This window comes from Rhipicephalus sanguineus, chromosome 2 (assembly GCF_013339695.2).
Source record: "Rhipicephalus sanguineus isolate Rsan-2018 chromosome 2, BIME_Rsan_1.4, whole genome shotgun sequence".
Classification (NCBI taxonomy): domain Eukaryota; kingdom Metazoa; phylum Arthropoda; class Arachnida; order Ixodida; family Ixodidae; genus Rhipicephalus; species Rhipicephalus sanguineus.
This window is the reverse complement of record NC_051177.1, coordinates 123,164,187-123,180,281: the sequence shown is the minus strand read 5'-3', so window position 1 is coordinate 123,180,281 and position 16,095 is coordinate 123,164,187. Positions and strand designations below refer to the sequence as shown.

The following is a 16,095-nucleotide window of genomic DNA, read 5'->3' as shown; positions in this document are numbered from 1 at the left end:
ACACAACGTGATCTGAACCTTTCACCTTTGAAACTAGAGCAACGTGTTGTTCTAACCTAAAAAAAAATATCACGGTTCATTCAATCACCACTGATATAAAATAAATATTTAAAAAAAGTTGTGTCAGAAGTGGGATTCGAACCCACGCCCACATTCGTGGACCAGAATTCCCATGCCCTTATCAAGGGTAAGGCAGTGCCTTGAGTCTGGCGCCTTAGACCACTCGGCCATCCTGACAGCTGTTCAGCAACGCTCTAACGAGCGGCGAGTTGGGTGCGTTGTTTCATATACATATTTGTTTTGCTTTTTTTTTTTTAGTTCGTTTAACCTAGCCTTCAGTGGCTATGGCAATAGGTCAGTTGCAGCTGCATGCATTCATGACGTGATGGGCTTTACTTCGAAGCCTCGTAACGAGAAGGCGCTTCAGCTGACATGGTGCAGGATTCAGCGTTAACATGCAGAGACCTACCGAAAAGTTATGGTCCCTGTGAAAAAGAAACTCGAAATAAAAGTCGGGTCACACATCGTTGCACGTTGCCCTACAATCTGGAACACGGACGTATGTGGCTAGTAGTGAGCCGCTAAAGGGTCAGGATAAAATAATATCGTGAAAAAATATAAGTGCGTTCAAATCTCTGGAAAGCGGAGGGAATGCTGCACCGGCGAATTTGGCTGCGCCAAAGAATGCCCCGTTGTGTGTCACGTCGAAATTAACTTCATCCACTTGAGCGACAGAGACCTCGTGGTGCCATGGCGCCATCTCCAGGGCTTTATCTAAAACAATCCTTCGCGCGGCCATTTTGAAATTATTATTTGCGAAGACTGAAGTACACTGTAACTGAAGTTCATTGTATTGAGACTACTGCAGTTTTCCCATTTCTCAAATCAGTTGCACATTTCGAAAGTAATTATCGCTTATTGCGTAGTTATTAAGCAAAGTGTTAATATCAGAAAGCATAGTTTTGGTTGCTTGGTTCCACTGTGAGCCATGCTGTGGCTGACTTTAATAATAATAATAATAATAATAATAATAATAATAATAATAATAATAATAATAATAATAATAATAATAATAATAATAATAACAATAATAATAATAATGATGATGATGATGATAATAATAATAAAGGACATAAAATGGCAGAAGTTAGAAGATATTATTATTATTATTATTATTATTATTATTATTATTATTATTATCATCATTATTATTATTATTATTACAACAGGGGTTTATTTAGCGGGCGGGGAGGGTTGTAGTGGAATCATTTTTGGGGGGCGTCGGTATCCTCCCTGGAGGTGTTGAGGTCATGTATATAAATGCCTGTCACATACAGCACATTTCTCATGTAAAGGGACTACCTTAAAACTTCTTTAAAAGCACATATTAATAATTGTTGGTGTTCAGCACCGTGAATGTGGGGCCTATAAGCTTTGACAGCCACATTTAAAAAAAAACGGGGGGGGGGGTCTGAATAAATATGAACACATATTGCACTTGGTGTAACATTAGCAATTGAAGTCCAGATCAGTTCATAAATGAATAATGCGCTGTTCTTGCTGAACGTTCGACAATATTTCATTAACAATGTATTATGTCATTTTAGCCTTGTTCACATGCTCGTTAGGAACGTAAAGGTTGTCCGGAGCCTGACGACCTCACAACTTAATTATGTTCCATTTTTGACAAATTTTCTGCTCTGGAATTTTCTGCTTGCAGTTTCTGCTTTGCAGTTTGTAATGTGCTGTAGCATTTATATGTGTATACACTGTTAACTATTCCCATATAGACAGAGAATTATGTCGTGTTAATAAGCGGAGTGTTTTTATACGTAATAAATATGTGCTGTTTTCTCACCTCATACACTTTCACATGCAGTGATGAACTGCAGGCATGACAATGTGTTTTGTATACAAGCGCCATTTGTAGCACACATAGGTTTATAGAAGGGTGTGGGTTGTAAATTAATATATCAGTTAACTGTGGAATGTGGTTAAGCGAACAAAAAGATGTTGGCATGTTGAGCAGAATTTATTTATTTATTTAGGGCATCAACCGGTGCCTTATCTGCATAATAACAGCTTCTCAATTGCCATACAAAAACGTGGTGTGAGAGTGTGTGGAACTGAGGAACCACTGAGGGATACAGCATTATTTGTACAAGTTCTCTTTGCGAAATGGTGATGGTGTACTGCTTCTTTCTATGCCACTTTGTGAGCCCATGGCAAGCCAGAGATCTCAATGTAATGAAATATTTAATTTTGCTTGATTTCTTTATTTATTTATTACCTGTAATAAAGAAAGCAATACCTTTACATCTATTTACAATACATGAAAATAAGCAGCAGTGGTTCGAAAAAAAGTGAAAAAATAAAAATTAATTGCTATTGAATATTAGGTAATACACAAAGGAAGTAAGATATTAATGAAAACACAATTATTGAGACTTGCAGTATGATGTCACATGATTCACGTATACACTGCAACTAGTACGCTATATACTTGAAAAAAATGCATATATGCATGTCAATATTTGCCTTTATATGTGTCATACATGTCAATTTGATCACTTGCAGTTTGATTATGTCATCATTAGATTTATGGGCTTCCAATTATGTTCTTGAGTAGCTAATTGTCTTAGAATCTGTGTAGCACTCCCGCCGTTTGCGAATATATAAGGAGTCCTGTTGGCCATAATTTCCCTTTACAGGCCAAGTAGACATATTGTACACGGTAATATGCAATATTGCAATTTTATTTCAGGTTTCATCAACAGGCCCTCATTGAGGTGAAGATATTAGACCACTTGAAGAAAAGGACAAGGACCAGTATCACAATGTCATACACATGTATGACTATTTCTACTTTAGGAACCACTTATGCATCACGTTGAGCTTATGGGGTGAGTGACCTTTCTCACAACACAGCTTTGCATGCTTCTTGTTTACATTAAGCAACGATTGCATTACATCGTTATGGCTACATTGCATAGCATATACAAAGCTGCTAGGCAAAGTGGTTATTTACAGTTGGTGACAAACCAAAAATTACAATTATGCCCTGCCTATGTCAGCAACAGCCCGAGATTACAGTAGCATGAGTACTGCTGTCCAACTCAAAGAGAATTTGTATAGAGTTGCTATGCCTTAATCGTATACATTAGCTGATTTCTGAGACATCAAGTGCTTTCGTGTGCTGCAAAATCAGTTCTGCAGAATCCCGCAATGTGGCGGAAGGGTTAAGAAGGAAATTGACAACCACCTGTTTGTAGCACGAAGCCACAAGGAAATTCCACACGGATTTCTCAGAAAGAAAGCTTCATGGTTGCCGAAAAATTCGTCCTGGTTCGGGAGATCGTACCCGGGACCAACGCCTTTCCGGGGTGGTCGCTCTACCAATTGAGCTAACCAGGAAGCTAGCAATTGGCAGCGCGAGGGCGAATTCATCATCATTTTTTGTACAGTTATTTAGTATGGTCAGTTTTGCTGCACAGATCTACCTTTTGTGTGTGGTATTAGTATCAAACTTTAACGTCCTGACAAATTTTATAGGACAGCAGATGCACCACGGTTTTGTGCGATGTCAGCCATTCCATTTTTAGTTGTGCTTGTCAATTAGCAATTCTGGAAGTGAAACAAAATTTTACTGCCAGTAATTGTATCCAGTATGTGTTGAAAAGCATAAGCCTGCATAATTCTGTTCACAATATTTTGTTCACTGAATTGCGTATATATATACATATATATATATATAGTATACTTTAAAAACAGTCGCACACACTACAGGTGTTCCAAGTTGAATACACAGAAAATGCTGATTGTGGTTTCATTGATGCATACACGAAATGATGAGCACATAAAACTAACACTGAAAAAAGCGTGTGTCAACAGTCGATGGAGTCATTTAAAGTTTTCAAGAAGTGCACCCTTTCCAAAGGGTTCACTCAATTCAATTAAAAAACAACAAAGCAATGCATTGTGCTACATTATAGTACATGGTGCTTTGAAATGTTCATGCAGAATGAACCTCTACGAGCTTGTCAAGAACAACAGCTACCAGGGCTTCAGTCTGAATCTCATCAGGAGGTTTGCCTACTCGCTCGTGCAATGCCTACGGCTCCTCCACCGGGAGAAGATTATACACTGTGATCTCAAGCCTGTAAGTGGACACAGAGCAGCACTCGTAATGTAATGCACACCCTCATAAGTGTCAATTCCGTGGCTTTGATCTCTGAACTGTACATATAGTGCAGCAAAAGCTAAGCTACGGGTCGTGTCAGCCAATCGAAAGAGAAGCAGATAACGGCTTTGCACTCTACCACTCTAAGTGCTCTCGATTTTAATGCTGACTGAATGAAAGCATCATGGAAGCATTAGTAGCACATTTCCACGTGCTTCTTCAGAACACATGGCTCATGTTTCGCTACCGTTGAACGAATACGGGAAATCGATTGAAGGGCCAATTTTTTCTAGACACACGCCATATGAAAAACAACATAGTATAATGAAGCTAAGGAGAGCTAGAATAGAGGGTCTTCTTTGTACTTTTTTTTGAGGTGAAGTAAGATGATATAAACAAAATTGAAGCATATGAAAACGTAACTGCCAGATGTGAGCCAAACCCCACAACCTTTGCATATCACATGGCTGTCATACGGCCTGTTGCATGAATTGGTGAGATGGAGTACAGTTAGGTTATTGCGTGTGCTGCCCACAGTGAAATGATACGCTGTTCTTCCATTGCTTACACAGGAAAATATTCTCTCACAGCAAAGGGCAGCAGCGCCATCAAGGTGATAGACGTTGGCAGCTCCTGCTTTGTACACCAAAGGGTCTACACGTATATCCAGTCCCGGTTCTACCCCGCTCGCCAGAGGTGAGTCCATTGTCCATATCCGTGTTCACCTGACTATCCTTTACCACACAGCATAGAATTTTTAAAGAAAGCTCATCGCTTTGTTGGTATCATGCTTTTACAGCGAGCTGATCTGCAATCTTCTATCTAGTCTGTGAACAATGATTATCAGCATCAGTGAGCGATGATTTGTGTTAATTGCTCAAAGAAAAAAAAAGAAAACAGGCACGATCATCGTACAGTGACGAAAAAATCCTGCACAGAACCTCCCTAGTTACTGTCAACTGAGATCAGGGTAATATTGAAAAGATGAATGAGTGCTAAATGAAATTACAAATCGTGCAGAAGCAAATACACAGGAGAAACACTCATTAATGTTTTCCAAAGGTGTAGCCAGAATTTTTTTTGCAGGGAGCGGGAGGGGAATGTCGACTCCTCCCGTTACTTATGTTTGCTGTGTTTGTATGCGAGTACATATATACACACACAAATTGTAAAAATTTCAGGGGCAGGCGGAGGTTGAGCCCCCACCATCGAGCATCCCAATCCACTTCCCCTGGGCTATGCCACTGGTGTTTTTCCTACAATGTGAACCAAGCTCAGCAAGAAGGAATTAGCGAACGCAATTAAATAACAGCTCAGCTCAACGCCTGTTTGAGAGCTTCGCAGGGTGGTAATTCAAACTAGATGGTTATTCACAATCGTCTAGAAGAATGCATTAGCATGAACAAACCGTGGACATAACACTCACTCTGGTTGAAAGTGGGTAAAATGAAAGAATGCGCTTAAGTATGGCTTATTATGCTAACTTCGCATGCAAAGCGCGACAGTTTGTTCAGTGCCAATCAGTCACAACTTATGTGTTTTATTGAAGTTACATTTAGCGTGGGATAGGACTCTGAAAAATGCTACTGCCTTGGTCCAGAACTTGTCCTATAACGTCTCTACTTACTGCTTTGCATTCCTACATTAGCTAGGTGATGTAAAGTTGAAAGTTTTGTCTCTTGAGCATGCAGCAGTTATCGCTGGCATTCAAAGTGGTTGTATAGCTGTTGCCACTTTAATTTCAAAAGGCAACGACGCGTCATTTGTCATTTTGCATCCCTTAATCGTTACACGAACACAGGTGATCCTGGGCCTTCCGTACGGTACCGCCATTGACATCTGGAGCCTGGTTGTATACTTGCTGAGCTGTACACGGGCTTCCCTTGTTTCCGGGCGAACACGAGGCCGACCAGCTGGCCTGCATAATGGAGGTGCTTGGCCTGCCACCACCTGCGTCCTCGAGCTGGCAACACGCAGGAGGCTCTTCTTCGGTCAGGAGCACCACTTTTAAATCTTGTGCCCTAATATGTATTTTAACCTGAGCGAAAGAAGGGGAATTTTAAGGGCTTGTAACCAACAGAAAATCTAGCCAAAGAAAGTATAGGGATGTCATTTGCCTAGGTCGGCAAAAAATGTGGGGGCTCACTCAGACTGATTCATGCAATATATTTTGCCTTTAGGGCTCACTCGGACTCAGACTCACCGAAATTTTCCTCATTCGGACTCCCTCTGACTCGGACTCACTGAAATTTTTCTCAACCAGGCTCACTCGCACTCAAATTCACCAAAATATTGCTCGCTCGAATTCACTCAGACTCGCGGCTCGTTCTGAGTCTGAGTGAGTTTACTCAGGAGTCCTTAGCCTGTAATAAACTTTTCAACCATAGTGTCAACCCTCTTAACATCATATCCCATATAACTAGTAGTCTTCTACTTGGCGCGTTTTGATCTCATACCTTGAAATCGAGTTGTCAATGGTTACAATCCAGTAAGGATCGATATTTTTATCGAAAGAGATGACTCACACGAGCTATTTTTTACCAATAACTTCCCATGAAAGATTTGACAGAGGGAGGTCGAACCCCCTCCCCTCTGCCCCCCTCCACAACTCACGCTCTGATTAATAAATATGAGGTGGCGTATGAAACGCCAGTGCTTTGAAGTATGTGTGAGCAGACGTGAGCGTAAACGTGAGTCATCAGATGGCGTATGAACGCCAGCTAGTGCTTTGAAGTATGTGTGAGCAGACGTGAGCGTAAACGTGAGTCATCATAAGCTTAATAGTAATGCTGAAAGTTGAGTGGCACAGACCATAGGTCGGCAAAAAATTTGGAGCTCCCTCAGACTCACATGAATATATTGCGCCGTTAGGGCTCACTCAGACTGACTCACCAAAATTTTTCTCAACAGGACTCACTCGGACTCAAGACTCACGAACTATTAATCAGCCTTATGACTCAGACACAAGGCTCGATCTGAGTCTGAATGAGTCTGAGTGAGTCTAACTCATGAGTGAGTTTGCCGACATATGGCTATTTGGAGTAATTGGGATATAAATGCGAAGAAATTAAAGTGGATGAAAAGACAACTTGCATGCGGCAGGGACCGAACCTACAACTTCAGATACGCGCCCGATGCTCTACCAATTGAGCTACGGTGGCGATCGTCCTCCCGTACACTTCATCGGCATATCTGCGCATTTTAACCTGGGGTGTTACCGTATAAACCGTGTAAGGGCCGCACTTTTTTTTCAAGAAATGAGGGCCAATTTTCAGGGTGCGGCCCATACACGCGACATTTTTTTTTAAAGTAAAAACGCACCAGTTAGCGAACGAAGAGCGTTTATTGCAGTATACGACATTTATTGCGACATACGTGCTCAATCGTCGTCACTCGGCGAGTCCTCAGACTTGGAGTCCGAGATGAGATGGCGTGCTGCGAAGCGCCGCGTCACCCCACAAGCAGTCATCTTCCGTGCCATCCAGCTGTTAGATATCCGGCGACTTTAAAACTTCGGGACACAATGTCCGTCGACACCGAGCTCCACGCAGATAGGATCCACCCAAGTACAGTCGCCAAGGCTAGTTCCTTCACACGCAGCATGTCCGCTGTGAGCGCAAGACCATCATTCCGCACTTCAGTCATAGCGGGAGCAAGTCTTCTTCCAAATCGGGAAACTTGTACTCTCTCTCCTCGTAATAGTGCGCCTTGGTAGTGCTGTTAGGTGTTTCGCAAGGCTCCTTTTTGGCACACCAACGTCGAACACACTTCTCGTCAACGTCGAATTTTCTGCCGGCGACACGTTTCCCATGCTCGAGAGCATACTCGATCACCTTCAACTTATAGCCAGCAGTGTAGCTATTCAGGTACTTGCCGATCTTGCCAAAACGTGAACGCCGGTAGAAAACAAGCTAGCACGAAGTCATCGAACAGTGCAGAAAACTACAGCAAGTGGCTGGCTGACTGCACAAACCGAACAACGCGAACGCTAGTACACCATACGACACGCCATGCCAAAGTTGGTGATGCTAATGCCGAATGGATAGCGCCGATAGCGCGTTTGTATGAGATGTGAGAAGAAAGGATAAATCCTACTTAACCTTTGGTTGGCGGTCTATGATACTAATAAAAAGTTAAATTTTTAGCCCCTTCACGAACATCTTAACACGAATAAGATCCAAAAATAATAAATATACTCTGGTGACGATGATGATGGTTGCGTTCCTTGCGCCATCTATCGACTACGCCTAGAAGCTTACGCGCGCGCGCATTTTGAATACGTATTGGTTGAGGAAAGTGTGGGTGCGGCCCGTACGCGGATTTTTTTTTTTTTAGAATAGCACTTCAAAAAAAACGGGGTGCGGCCCTTACACGGGTGCGGCCCTTACACGCGTTTATACGGTAGTCAGCATCGCTCATAGCCATGAGACGAGTGTGCAACACCTTTTTTTTTTGTCTTCTGGCATCGTGATGTCAGAAGAACCTACAGCGTATATGCGAATTACAAGCAGACTCACATAATTTCATCCACTACGGTAGCTCATCTGCAGCTGTGGTGTGCGGTGTTGAGTTCAAAGTCATAAGTTCAAACCTCGATATGACGCGCTATAGCGAATCGTCGGCATGCATTGATGTGGAAGCCAGTGCACACATGCACTCACTGTGAGACCTATTAAAGTATCAAGAAACTTTGCGCAATCCTATAATTTAAAGCGACATGCTATATAATTTCCTACGAAGAACCAGTTGGCAACATTTGGCCTGCTTCCTAACTGCTTCCAAGTTGCTTCCAAGTTGGCTTGCTTCCTAACATCTGTAGGAATTGGCATCTGCCACTTTATTTTTACATAGCTCAAAAATCATTGATAATAAAGGAGTCTCATTGTTTTGAAAAAACACTGTCCCCAATACTCAGGTGTGCTAGAGTGGAGTGCACCTGATTTTAGGACATTTTCATATTAAGTGCTTCCTATATAGTACCCGAGAAGCTTGCAGCTCTTGCGAAGGATATATCAACACTTAATGTTTTTAGGCTTTCAAAAGCAAAGAACAATTTGTTACACAAAGCAAATGTCTGTTTTTTACTTATGTATAAATGTTAACCAGTTAACCATTTGCATCAGCGTCGTCCTTCACTTTTCGTTGCGGGGCCTTAGCTAAAAACAATAACGTAAACAGCACAACTATGCCCATGTAGCCTTTCAGTTGTCGAAACTACCTTTACTGGAGTTTAGAACTTCAGGGCTTGTCTTCATGCTTGTCCTATTTTTCTTTTCTCTTTTAGACTCAAGAACGTTCCTCGTCTAACTCAGAACAGCAAAGGAAAGAAGCGAAGACCAAACTCGAAAACGCTTGCTGCTGTTTTAGGCTGCAATGACGAGGAGTTCATCGACTTCCTTTCCCTTTGCCTCGTGTGAGTAACTGACCATTTTTTTTTTCTTGATCTGTTAGTTTAATTTTCAGTAATGTGGCGACCAATTCAATTCACCTCTAAAATAATGTAGCGGGAGCACTTCACCCTTTCAGGCATTTATAATGACAAATACGTATTGTGCTGCCTAGGCTGAAATGAGAAAAACTTCACTGGTTAGTCTATGAGCAATAGTGGCACCCTATGGGATGATATGCATGTGCATAAGCTCAAGAGAGTGGTGAAAATGCCTCGCAAATTAATGAAAATACTACAGCAAAGGAAACACATTGAAACTGCAGGTTCACACATCTGTCTCATGTGACCGAAAGTTGTACAGCTAACTTCTCACTTTGTGAACAAAAAGGTGGAACCCACACCCGAGTTACCCCTGATGAGGCACTGAGGCACTCCTGGCTGGCCATGCCAAGGACTCTAGGCAAATCTACAAACAGTGCAGGCCATCACTGTTAAGGGACGGAAACAGGCCAAGTGTTCGACAGATTTTTCTTCGCTACGTTTTCTTTGCTGCATTTTCTTAGCCACTTGAGCAATCATACATATAATCTGCATACCTACAACCCTGTGAGAGGGAAACATGTCTCAAAGGCTGGCTGCATGTACATAAGTAACATCACGAGACTACTCTAATAACGTAATATTGTTGTACAGTTCTTGGCACATTCACAGTACCCAGGAATTTGGAACTGTTTTTTTTTAGAGCGCAGCTCTTAGGCGCCTGTTCCTGCATCAAGTGGCATTGCCATTGTCATCGGCGTAACCAATAAAGCGAATGAGGACGAAAGAGGGCGAACATGAAGTCTATCAATATATCACTAGCCACTGGCCCCTAACCTCGCTTTATTCCTCTGTCACGTGCGCTGGCCCATCGTCGGAGCTCGTGCACTGTGGCTTGTGCACTGTGCACTCGGCATGTGCACTGTGGCTGGCTCACTTGTCATAACGGGCTGTCACGCTTTCGCTTGGTTCGTGACGCCTGCATTGCACGAGTGGTGCACGTAGCATTCGAGCGCTGGCAGTTTCTGTGGCAATGTGTTACAAATGTTACATTGCTACAACTGTGGATAGCCAAACTTCAAACACAGTTGGCACTGCCCCAACACGAAGCTGTGCTCAGGATTCGTGTTAGCACTATCGTAGTCCGGTTAATTTTTTATTGAGAAAGATGTGATGTGTTATACCAGTCATCGTGGCATGAAATGGTATGTCCTCTCATACAGCTAACGTCATTTCTGGTACATCACATAAACCTTTTGTTTGAAGAGTATCTCATATGCATTTAATTTTCATTTTTTTATATACGAAACAGAGGAAACACAATACCACTGGCAGCAGGAAATGAATTATCGAGTGCCACTAAAGCATTGACATTTACCCAAGCCAATTAATTGCAGCTTAACATATAATCAATATGTAGCAGTGGCAGCATTGACAATAAAAGTGATGGCTGCACTGCACTTACGATGATGGCTACATGATGATACATGACATTATGATTACATGATGAAATAAATCAGCAGAGACAAATGGCATCCTTTTTTAAATGTTTTTCTGCTAAAAGAAAATGAGATGATGGTAGTCGAAAACAGACACCACAAATTTGGCTGAAATATCCTTAATGGTTTTTGTCGCCATTTGGAAGTTCATGTTTTCACCAACAATCATACAATGGAAGCTAACGCTTGCTGAAATAAAGAAACAATAAGATGACGGATTCGTATTTATCACAAAGAAGAATGGCAGGAAATCTGAAGGAAAAGCATACGCACCAGATATGGAAAAAAATGTGCAACACACACGTGTGAGACAATTAAGTGTCCACTCGGTGCACCTATTGAGCTATCGCAAATGTGTCCAGAGAATCTGCTCGCGGTCTTGTTGGTACATATTCTTGGCTACTATGGCTGTGCAGCACAAATAAATGGAGGCCGGAAAGTAATGCAGAACTTACGTGTACGAGCACGTATTAAAAAACATGGCTGATCCCTCATAGGAATAATATCGGTATACCACGAAAGTAAAACGTGTCTTCGCAGACGTAGTTTAGCGCTTGTTGTGCACTGTTTCGCCCGAGGTCGAAGGAATGAATGCTATATAGCAACAAGTTGTAATTTCACGCGAAGAACGGCAAGCAGCTCGAAACTTGCAACGCGCTGCTCAAGCAGAAAGGGCGCACGGAACGAACATACACAGAATGAGCGCGAACTAACAACTGTCACAGCTCGACAGTTAAAGGGGTCATGAAGCACCCCTTGGGCTGATTGAAAAAACACATCCTGCGGAAAGCTGACACGGCTATGAACTGCTCTGCCAAATATTACAGTCGTGCGCGCCGCGTAATGGCCACAAGCGGAGCGCGAAGTTGCCGTTTCCCCAGGCACCCTCTTTTCAAACAGAGGCCGGTTCTCACTCTCGTCGGTGGGCGGGGCGTCTGTCCGCTGTACGTCGCAAAGATAAGTGTTCTCAATATTCTAGAACACTATAGCAAAGACATAGCATGCTTATTGGCCGATAGCCGACTAAATCGAGAGCGGCGTTCGGATCAGATGCGCTTCTTGCCGCGGAATGCCGCACTTGCCGGCGCCGCACTCGCGCAAGCGAATCACAGCGGGAGAGCGATCGCGTTTCATGACGCGCGCTGGCGTAACTTCTTTCCCCCATGCCATCCTCCCTGTCTAGCTTCCAGTGCGCTCGTCGGCACGAGAAAAGAGAGAAAGCGCTGGGAGCGTGCGCCAAACCCCCGTAACTCCGCTGATTCTTGACGGATTCGAGAAATTTTTGCGGCAATCGATTCGGGAGGCAGTACACTCCGATACTGAGGCCATTAGATCATTACTTGGAAAAGTGGTTCATGACCCCTTTAAAGCGCGCTGGTCAAATAATAAGGAGGATGCACGAAACGAACGCACAAGTATACACGGGATGAGCGCGAACTGTCACAGTTGTAACTATTTGTTCGTGAGCAGCGCGCTCCTTTCGCAAAAGCGGCCTGCAGTGAGCGAAGTGACCTTCGTGCTCGTACTTCAACGCAAACTTGCGGTACGTGAGAGCTAGCGCAGACGTACAAATAAGCGCGCACGCACGAGCGACTACGCCCTGTAGAGGCGCACGCTCACTCAACGCCTGGGGAGACGATCGCGCTCCCTTCTAGAGTTACTGTATACCTACTTTTAGGTAGCAGAGTTGCGCATAGGTCTGGCTATCACTACCTCCACCCGCGTAAAGCCGCACTCCGTTTTTGCAGGCGACATGCCTACCGTGTCGCCGATTAACATGTCTGGCGTGTCGAAGACCGGCGATAACATTTGTCGATGATTAGTTGAACTCAGTGCAGCGGCGGGTCGAGAAATACGAAAGTTGGCCCGGGGTCAGCTTCTCCGCAATGCATGGTGCTAGCGCCGTTTGGAAAGCAGATGCGCAACTCTGCTACACCAAGGTAGCATATACAGTAACTCTATAGAAGGGAGACTCCCTTCTAGAGTAATTACTGTATATGCTACAGTAACTCTACTCCCTTCGAGCCCATCGCGCCATCTCGCTAGTGATACGAAAACACGCTGAGTACCCCGATCTCTGAGTACCGCCACTGGCAAATGGTGTATATAATAGCATGCCAGTATGCGAAGAATGTGTTGTCTGTGGCGGAGTCGTTTCGCGCTGCACGCTTGGGATCGAGGGGTCGTAAGTTCGACTCCCGCTGGCAAAACATTTTGTTCTAGGTTTTCTTTGCTCTACGTTTGTCTTTATATTTTACAACGTCATATCCGTGACGGAAATGCGTCAGTGGAGCCGTAGTGGACCCCGGCATAAACACTTTCGTGTAAAAAAAGCATTGAAATGAACCTTTAATACATGCAAATGTCTTATCACAATGAAATGTTTCAAAGTTTTGCCCAAAAAGAAATTGCCTTTCTTTATCTTATGCTTAATAAATGCAGTCTACACAGATAGTCTTTAGAGCATCCCCAAGTTCACGTTGTCTGCGTGTTCATTTCTTGTCTCCATTGATTTGCACTGCACAAACTCAATACTTATAGTAGGATACAACTTTAGAAGTCCGCGGCATTTCCTCCTCAAAGGCGGATGCACACAAGCCTGCAGCAATGGGCATGCACTCCGACAGAGTTGTTGAGCTGGATGGTCGGTGGCCTTTGGAGAACACTGCGGAGTGCATGAGCGGGACTATTCCTTTTTGCAGAGGCGGCCGGCTGCCACGCTTTGGTCATCTGGGTGGGGCCTCTACGGACTTCTCAAGTTGTATCCGACTATATAGTAACTGTTGAGTTCGCATGGTGTACAGATCTTAAAAGGTCTCCTCTTTCTCGTTGCCCTTCTTGGGTAGTGCTGCAGGGCAATGTAGCCACAGTGCAAGTAACAGCATGGTAAACTGAGCCTTAGTCCATTTTTCAAGCTTGAGCAACATGGCTCAGATGTTCCTGCTTTTCTCTCATTTCTGATAAATACAGGCAGCTTATCAAACTCCTATAAGGTCTACAAGTGTGCCAGGCCAACAGAGCAGAAGATTACGGAGCAGAGGAAAGCCACTACATCTAGCAGTGACACGAGCGCCTCATCTGAGGAGTCCCGTGAGTACCCGCAGATATTCCCTTCTAAGATGCACTCGTTGGTTTCTGGACAATGCACACTTGTGGCATCTTCAACGAATAGCACTGGTGCGCCCAGACGCTACAATGATTAGACGAAACTTTGCACGGCCTCCTGGCGCACCGCTGCAATTGGTCGAAGATGCCCTCAGGACAGAAGGCCTAAACAACAGAACGTCCTAGAACAGAAGGCCTAAAGCTGACGGAGTTCTTCCTTGGAATCTATTCTTAATAGGGAGCAAGTGGTGATGTTTTGTAGGAACTTCATTTTTAGGGAAACTCTTGCACGTATATTAAAGCAGACAGCATATGCCTATACAATGCAACCTTTGGTTTAATACATATACAGTATTGCCTTATTCTTTTTTGGCCCTAAATTTCATGCAATGCCTGCAAGTTTTCATTGTGCCACACATTAATTTTGGCAGTTATTTGCTGATAGTATATTTGGCAGTTACCACTGTGGTAGCTTACGGTCGGCAAAGATGTGCTGCTAAGCTCGAAGAAGCAGTTTGATTCCCGGTCATGGCAGCTGCACTTAAATGGAGGTGAAATGAAAAAAACAACATCGATGTGCATGATATGGTGCACATTAAAGGACCTCGGGGTACTCCAAATTATTCCAAAGTTTCTCACTACTGCATGCCTTGCTCATAATGACATCACGGTTTGGCACTTAAAAACAGAAATTAAGTTTTTTTTCATTAAAGTTTACCCATTCATTCATTCATTCATTTCATTCATTCATCATTCATTCATTCATTCATTCATCATTCATTCATTCATCATTCATAGTACAGTAGAAACCCTCCCTTATGCTTTTCAAAAGACTGCAAAAAAAAAGAAAAGCAGTAGCTGAAAAATGTATAACACAAACATTTGGTTAAAATCAGGAAACATATTGCTGCTAAATAATAAAACAGACCCATTCCACATAGCTCTGCTTCAAAAGAATGTACTCATCGGTTTATGGCTAAAAGAAGTCTGATGGAAGTCCGGTGTTCCTTTTGCACCTCTTGTGGTGTTGTGGCAGTACACATTGCCAAACTCATTGACGTACCTTCTCTAGCATATCCAGCATTGTGGATATGCTGAGCACTGGGGATGCATGAAAAGGGGATTGTAATTCATAGGTGTCAATAGATTCCTTGCTGGGACCAGACGCCAGAGATGTTATGCCTGGGAAGAACACAGAAGTGGGTAATTCAAAAGCGGGGTTCTACTGTACTCGGCAGTTTCGCCATTGGTGTACTATATACATTAAAGGGACACTAAAATGAAACAATGAATCGGTTTAGATTGATAAATTTTACATTGGAAACACTAATGTTGTTAATTTCTCCATCACAGTCGTATCAATAGGGGAGAAAATCGAGGTCAAGGTTTCACTGTTAAATATCGTGCCGAAAGCTCCACATGTCATGGATTTCAAAGTGAATTTTTCGTATTTTGTCAACATTGGTTCAACGAAATTCGTTGAAACATGGTATGTTAAGTCTCTGGCCCCCTCAGAGGGCCATGTACTAATTTTTACTGATTAGGAGCTACGTAAGCCTTAGTAGACGCCGTCAAAATCTATGACATCACGGTGATTAGCGCAGAAATTTCAAGGTGGTGTCGCCTACCGCATTTTCTTTTTGCGCATTCTAACTTACCAAGCGTTTTCTCATGGCAAGCATGGTAATGTTGGCATTGCGAAAGAGTACTTTACCAGTATGAGAAAAATCGTTTTCTCTTTAGTGTCCCTCTAATGTACCAAGAAGACCTCGCAGTTCCATCATGCAAATCCTTCTGTGAATTTTTTTTCTTGGAGGTGTAGCCCGCTTCGGCCAAGTAGCTCTGGTAGCCACTGTGGTAGCATCAGCAACGGTCAAAAGTCC

General features: G+C 43.2%; 1 protein-coding gene and 1 non-coding gene across 5 annotated transcripts in view; one reads left to right on the top strand and one right to left on the bottom strand.

The window, feature by feature from the left end:
- Window positions 1-16,095, top strand: part of LOC119383616 (regulating synaptic membrane exocytosis protein 2) — a 242,646-nt gene that overhangs the window by 105,133 nt on the left and 121,418 nt on the right. The window lies entirely within an intron of this gene.
- Window positions 122-237, bottom strand: Trnal-caa (transfer RNA leucine (anticodon CAA)). Its single transcript has 2 exons — window positions 200-237; window positions 122-167 (listed from the first exon to the last, which is right to left on the bottom strand). It is a non-coding gene; the product is annotated as a tRNA-Leu (tRNA).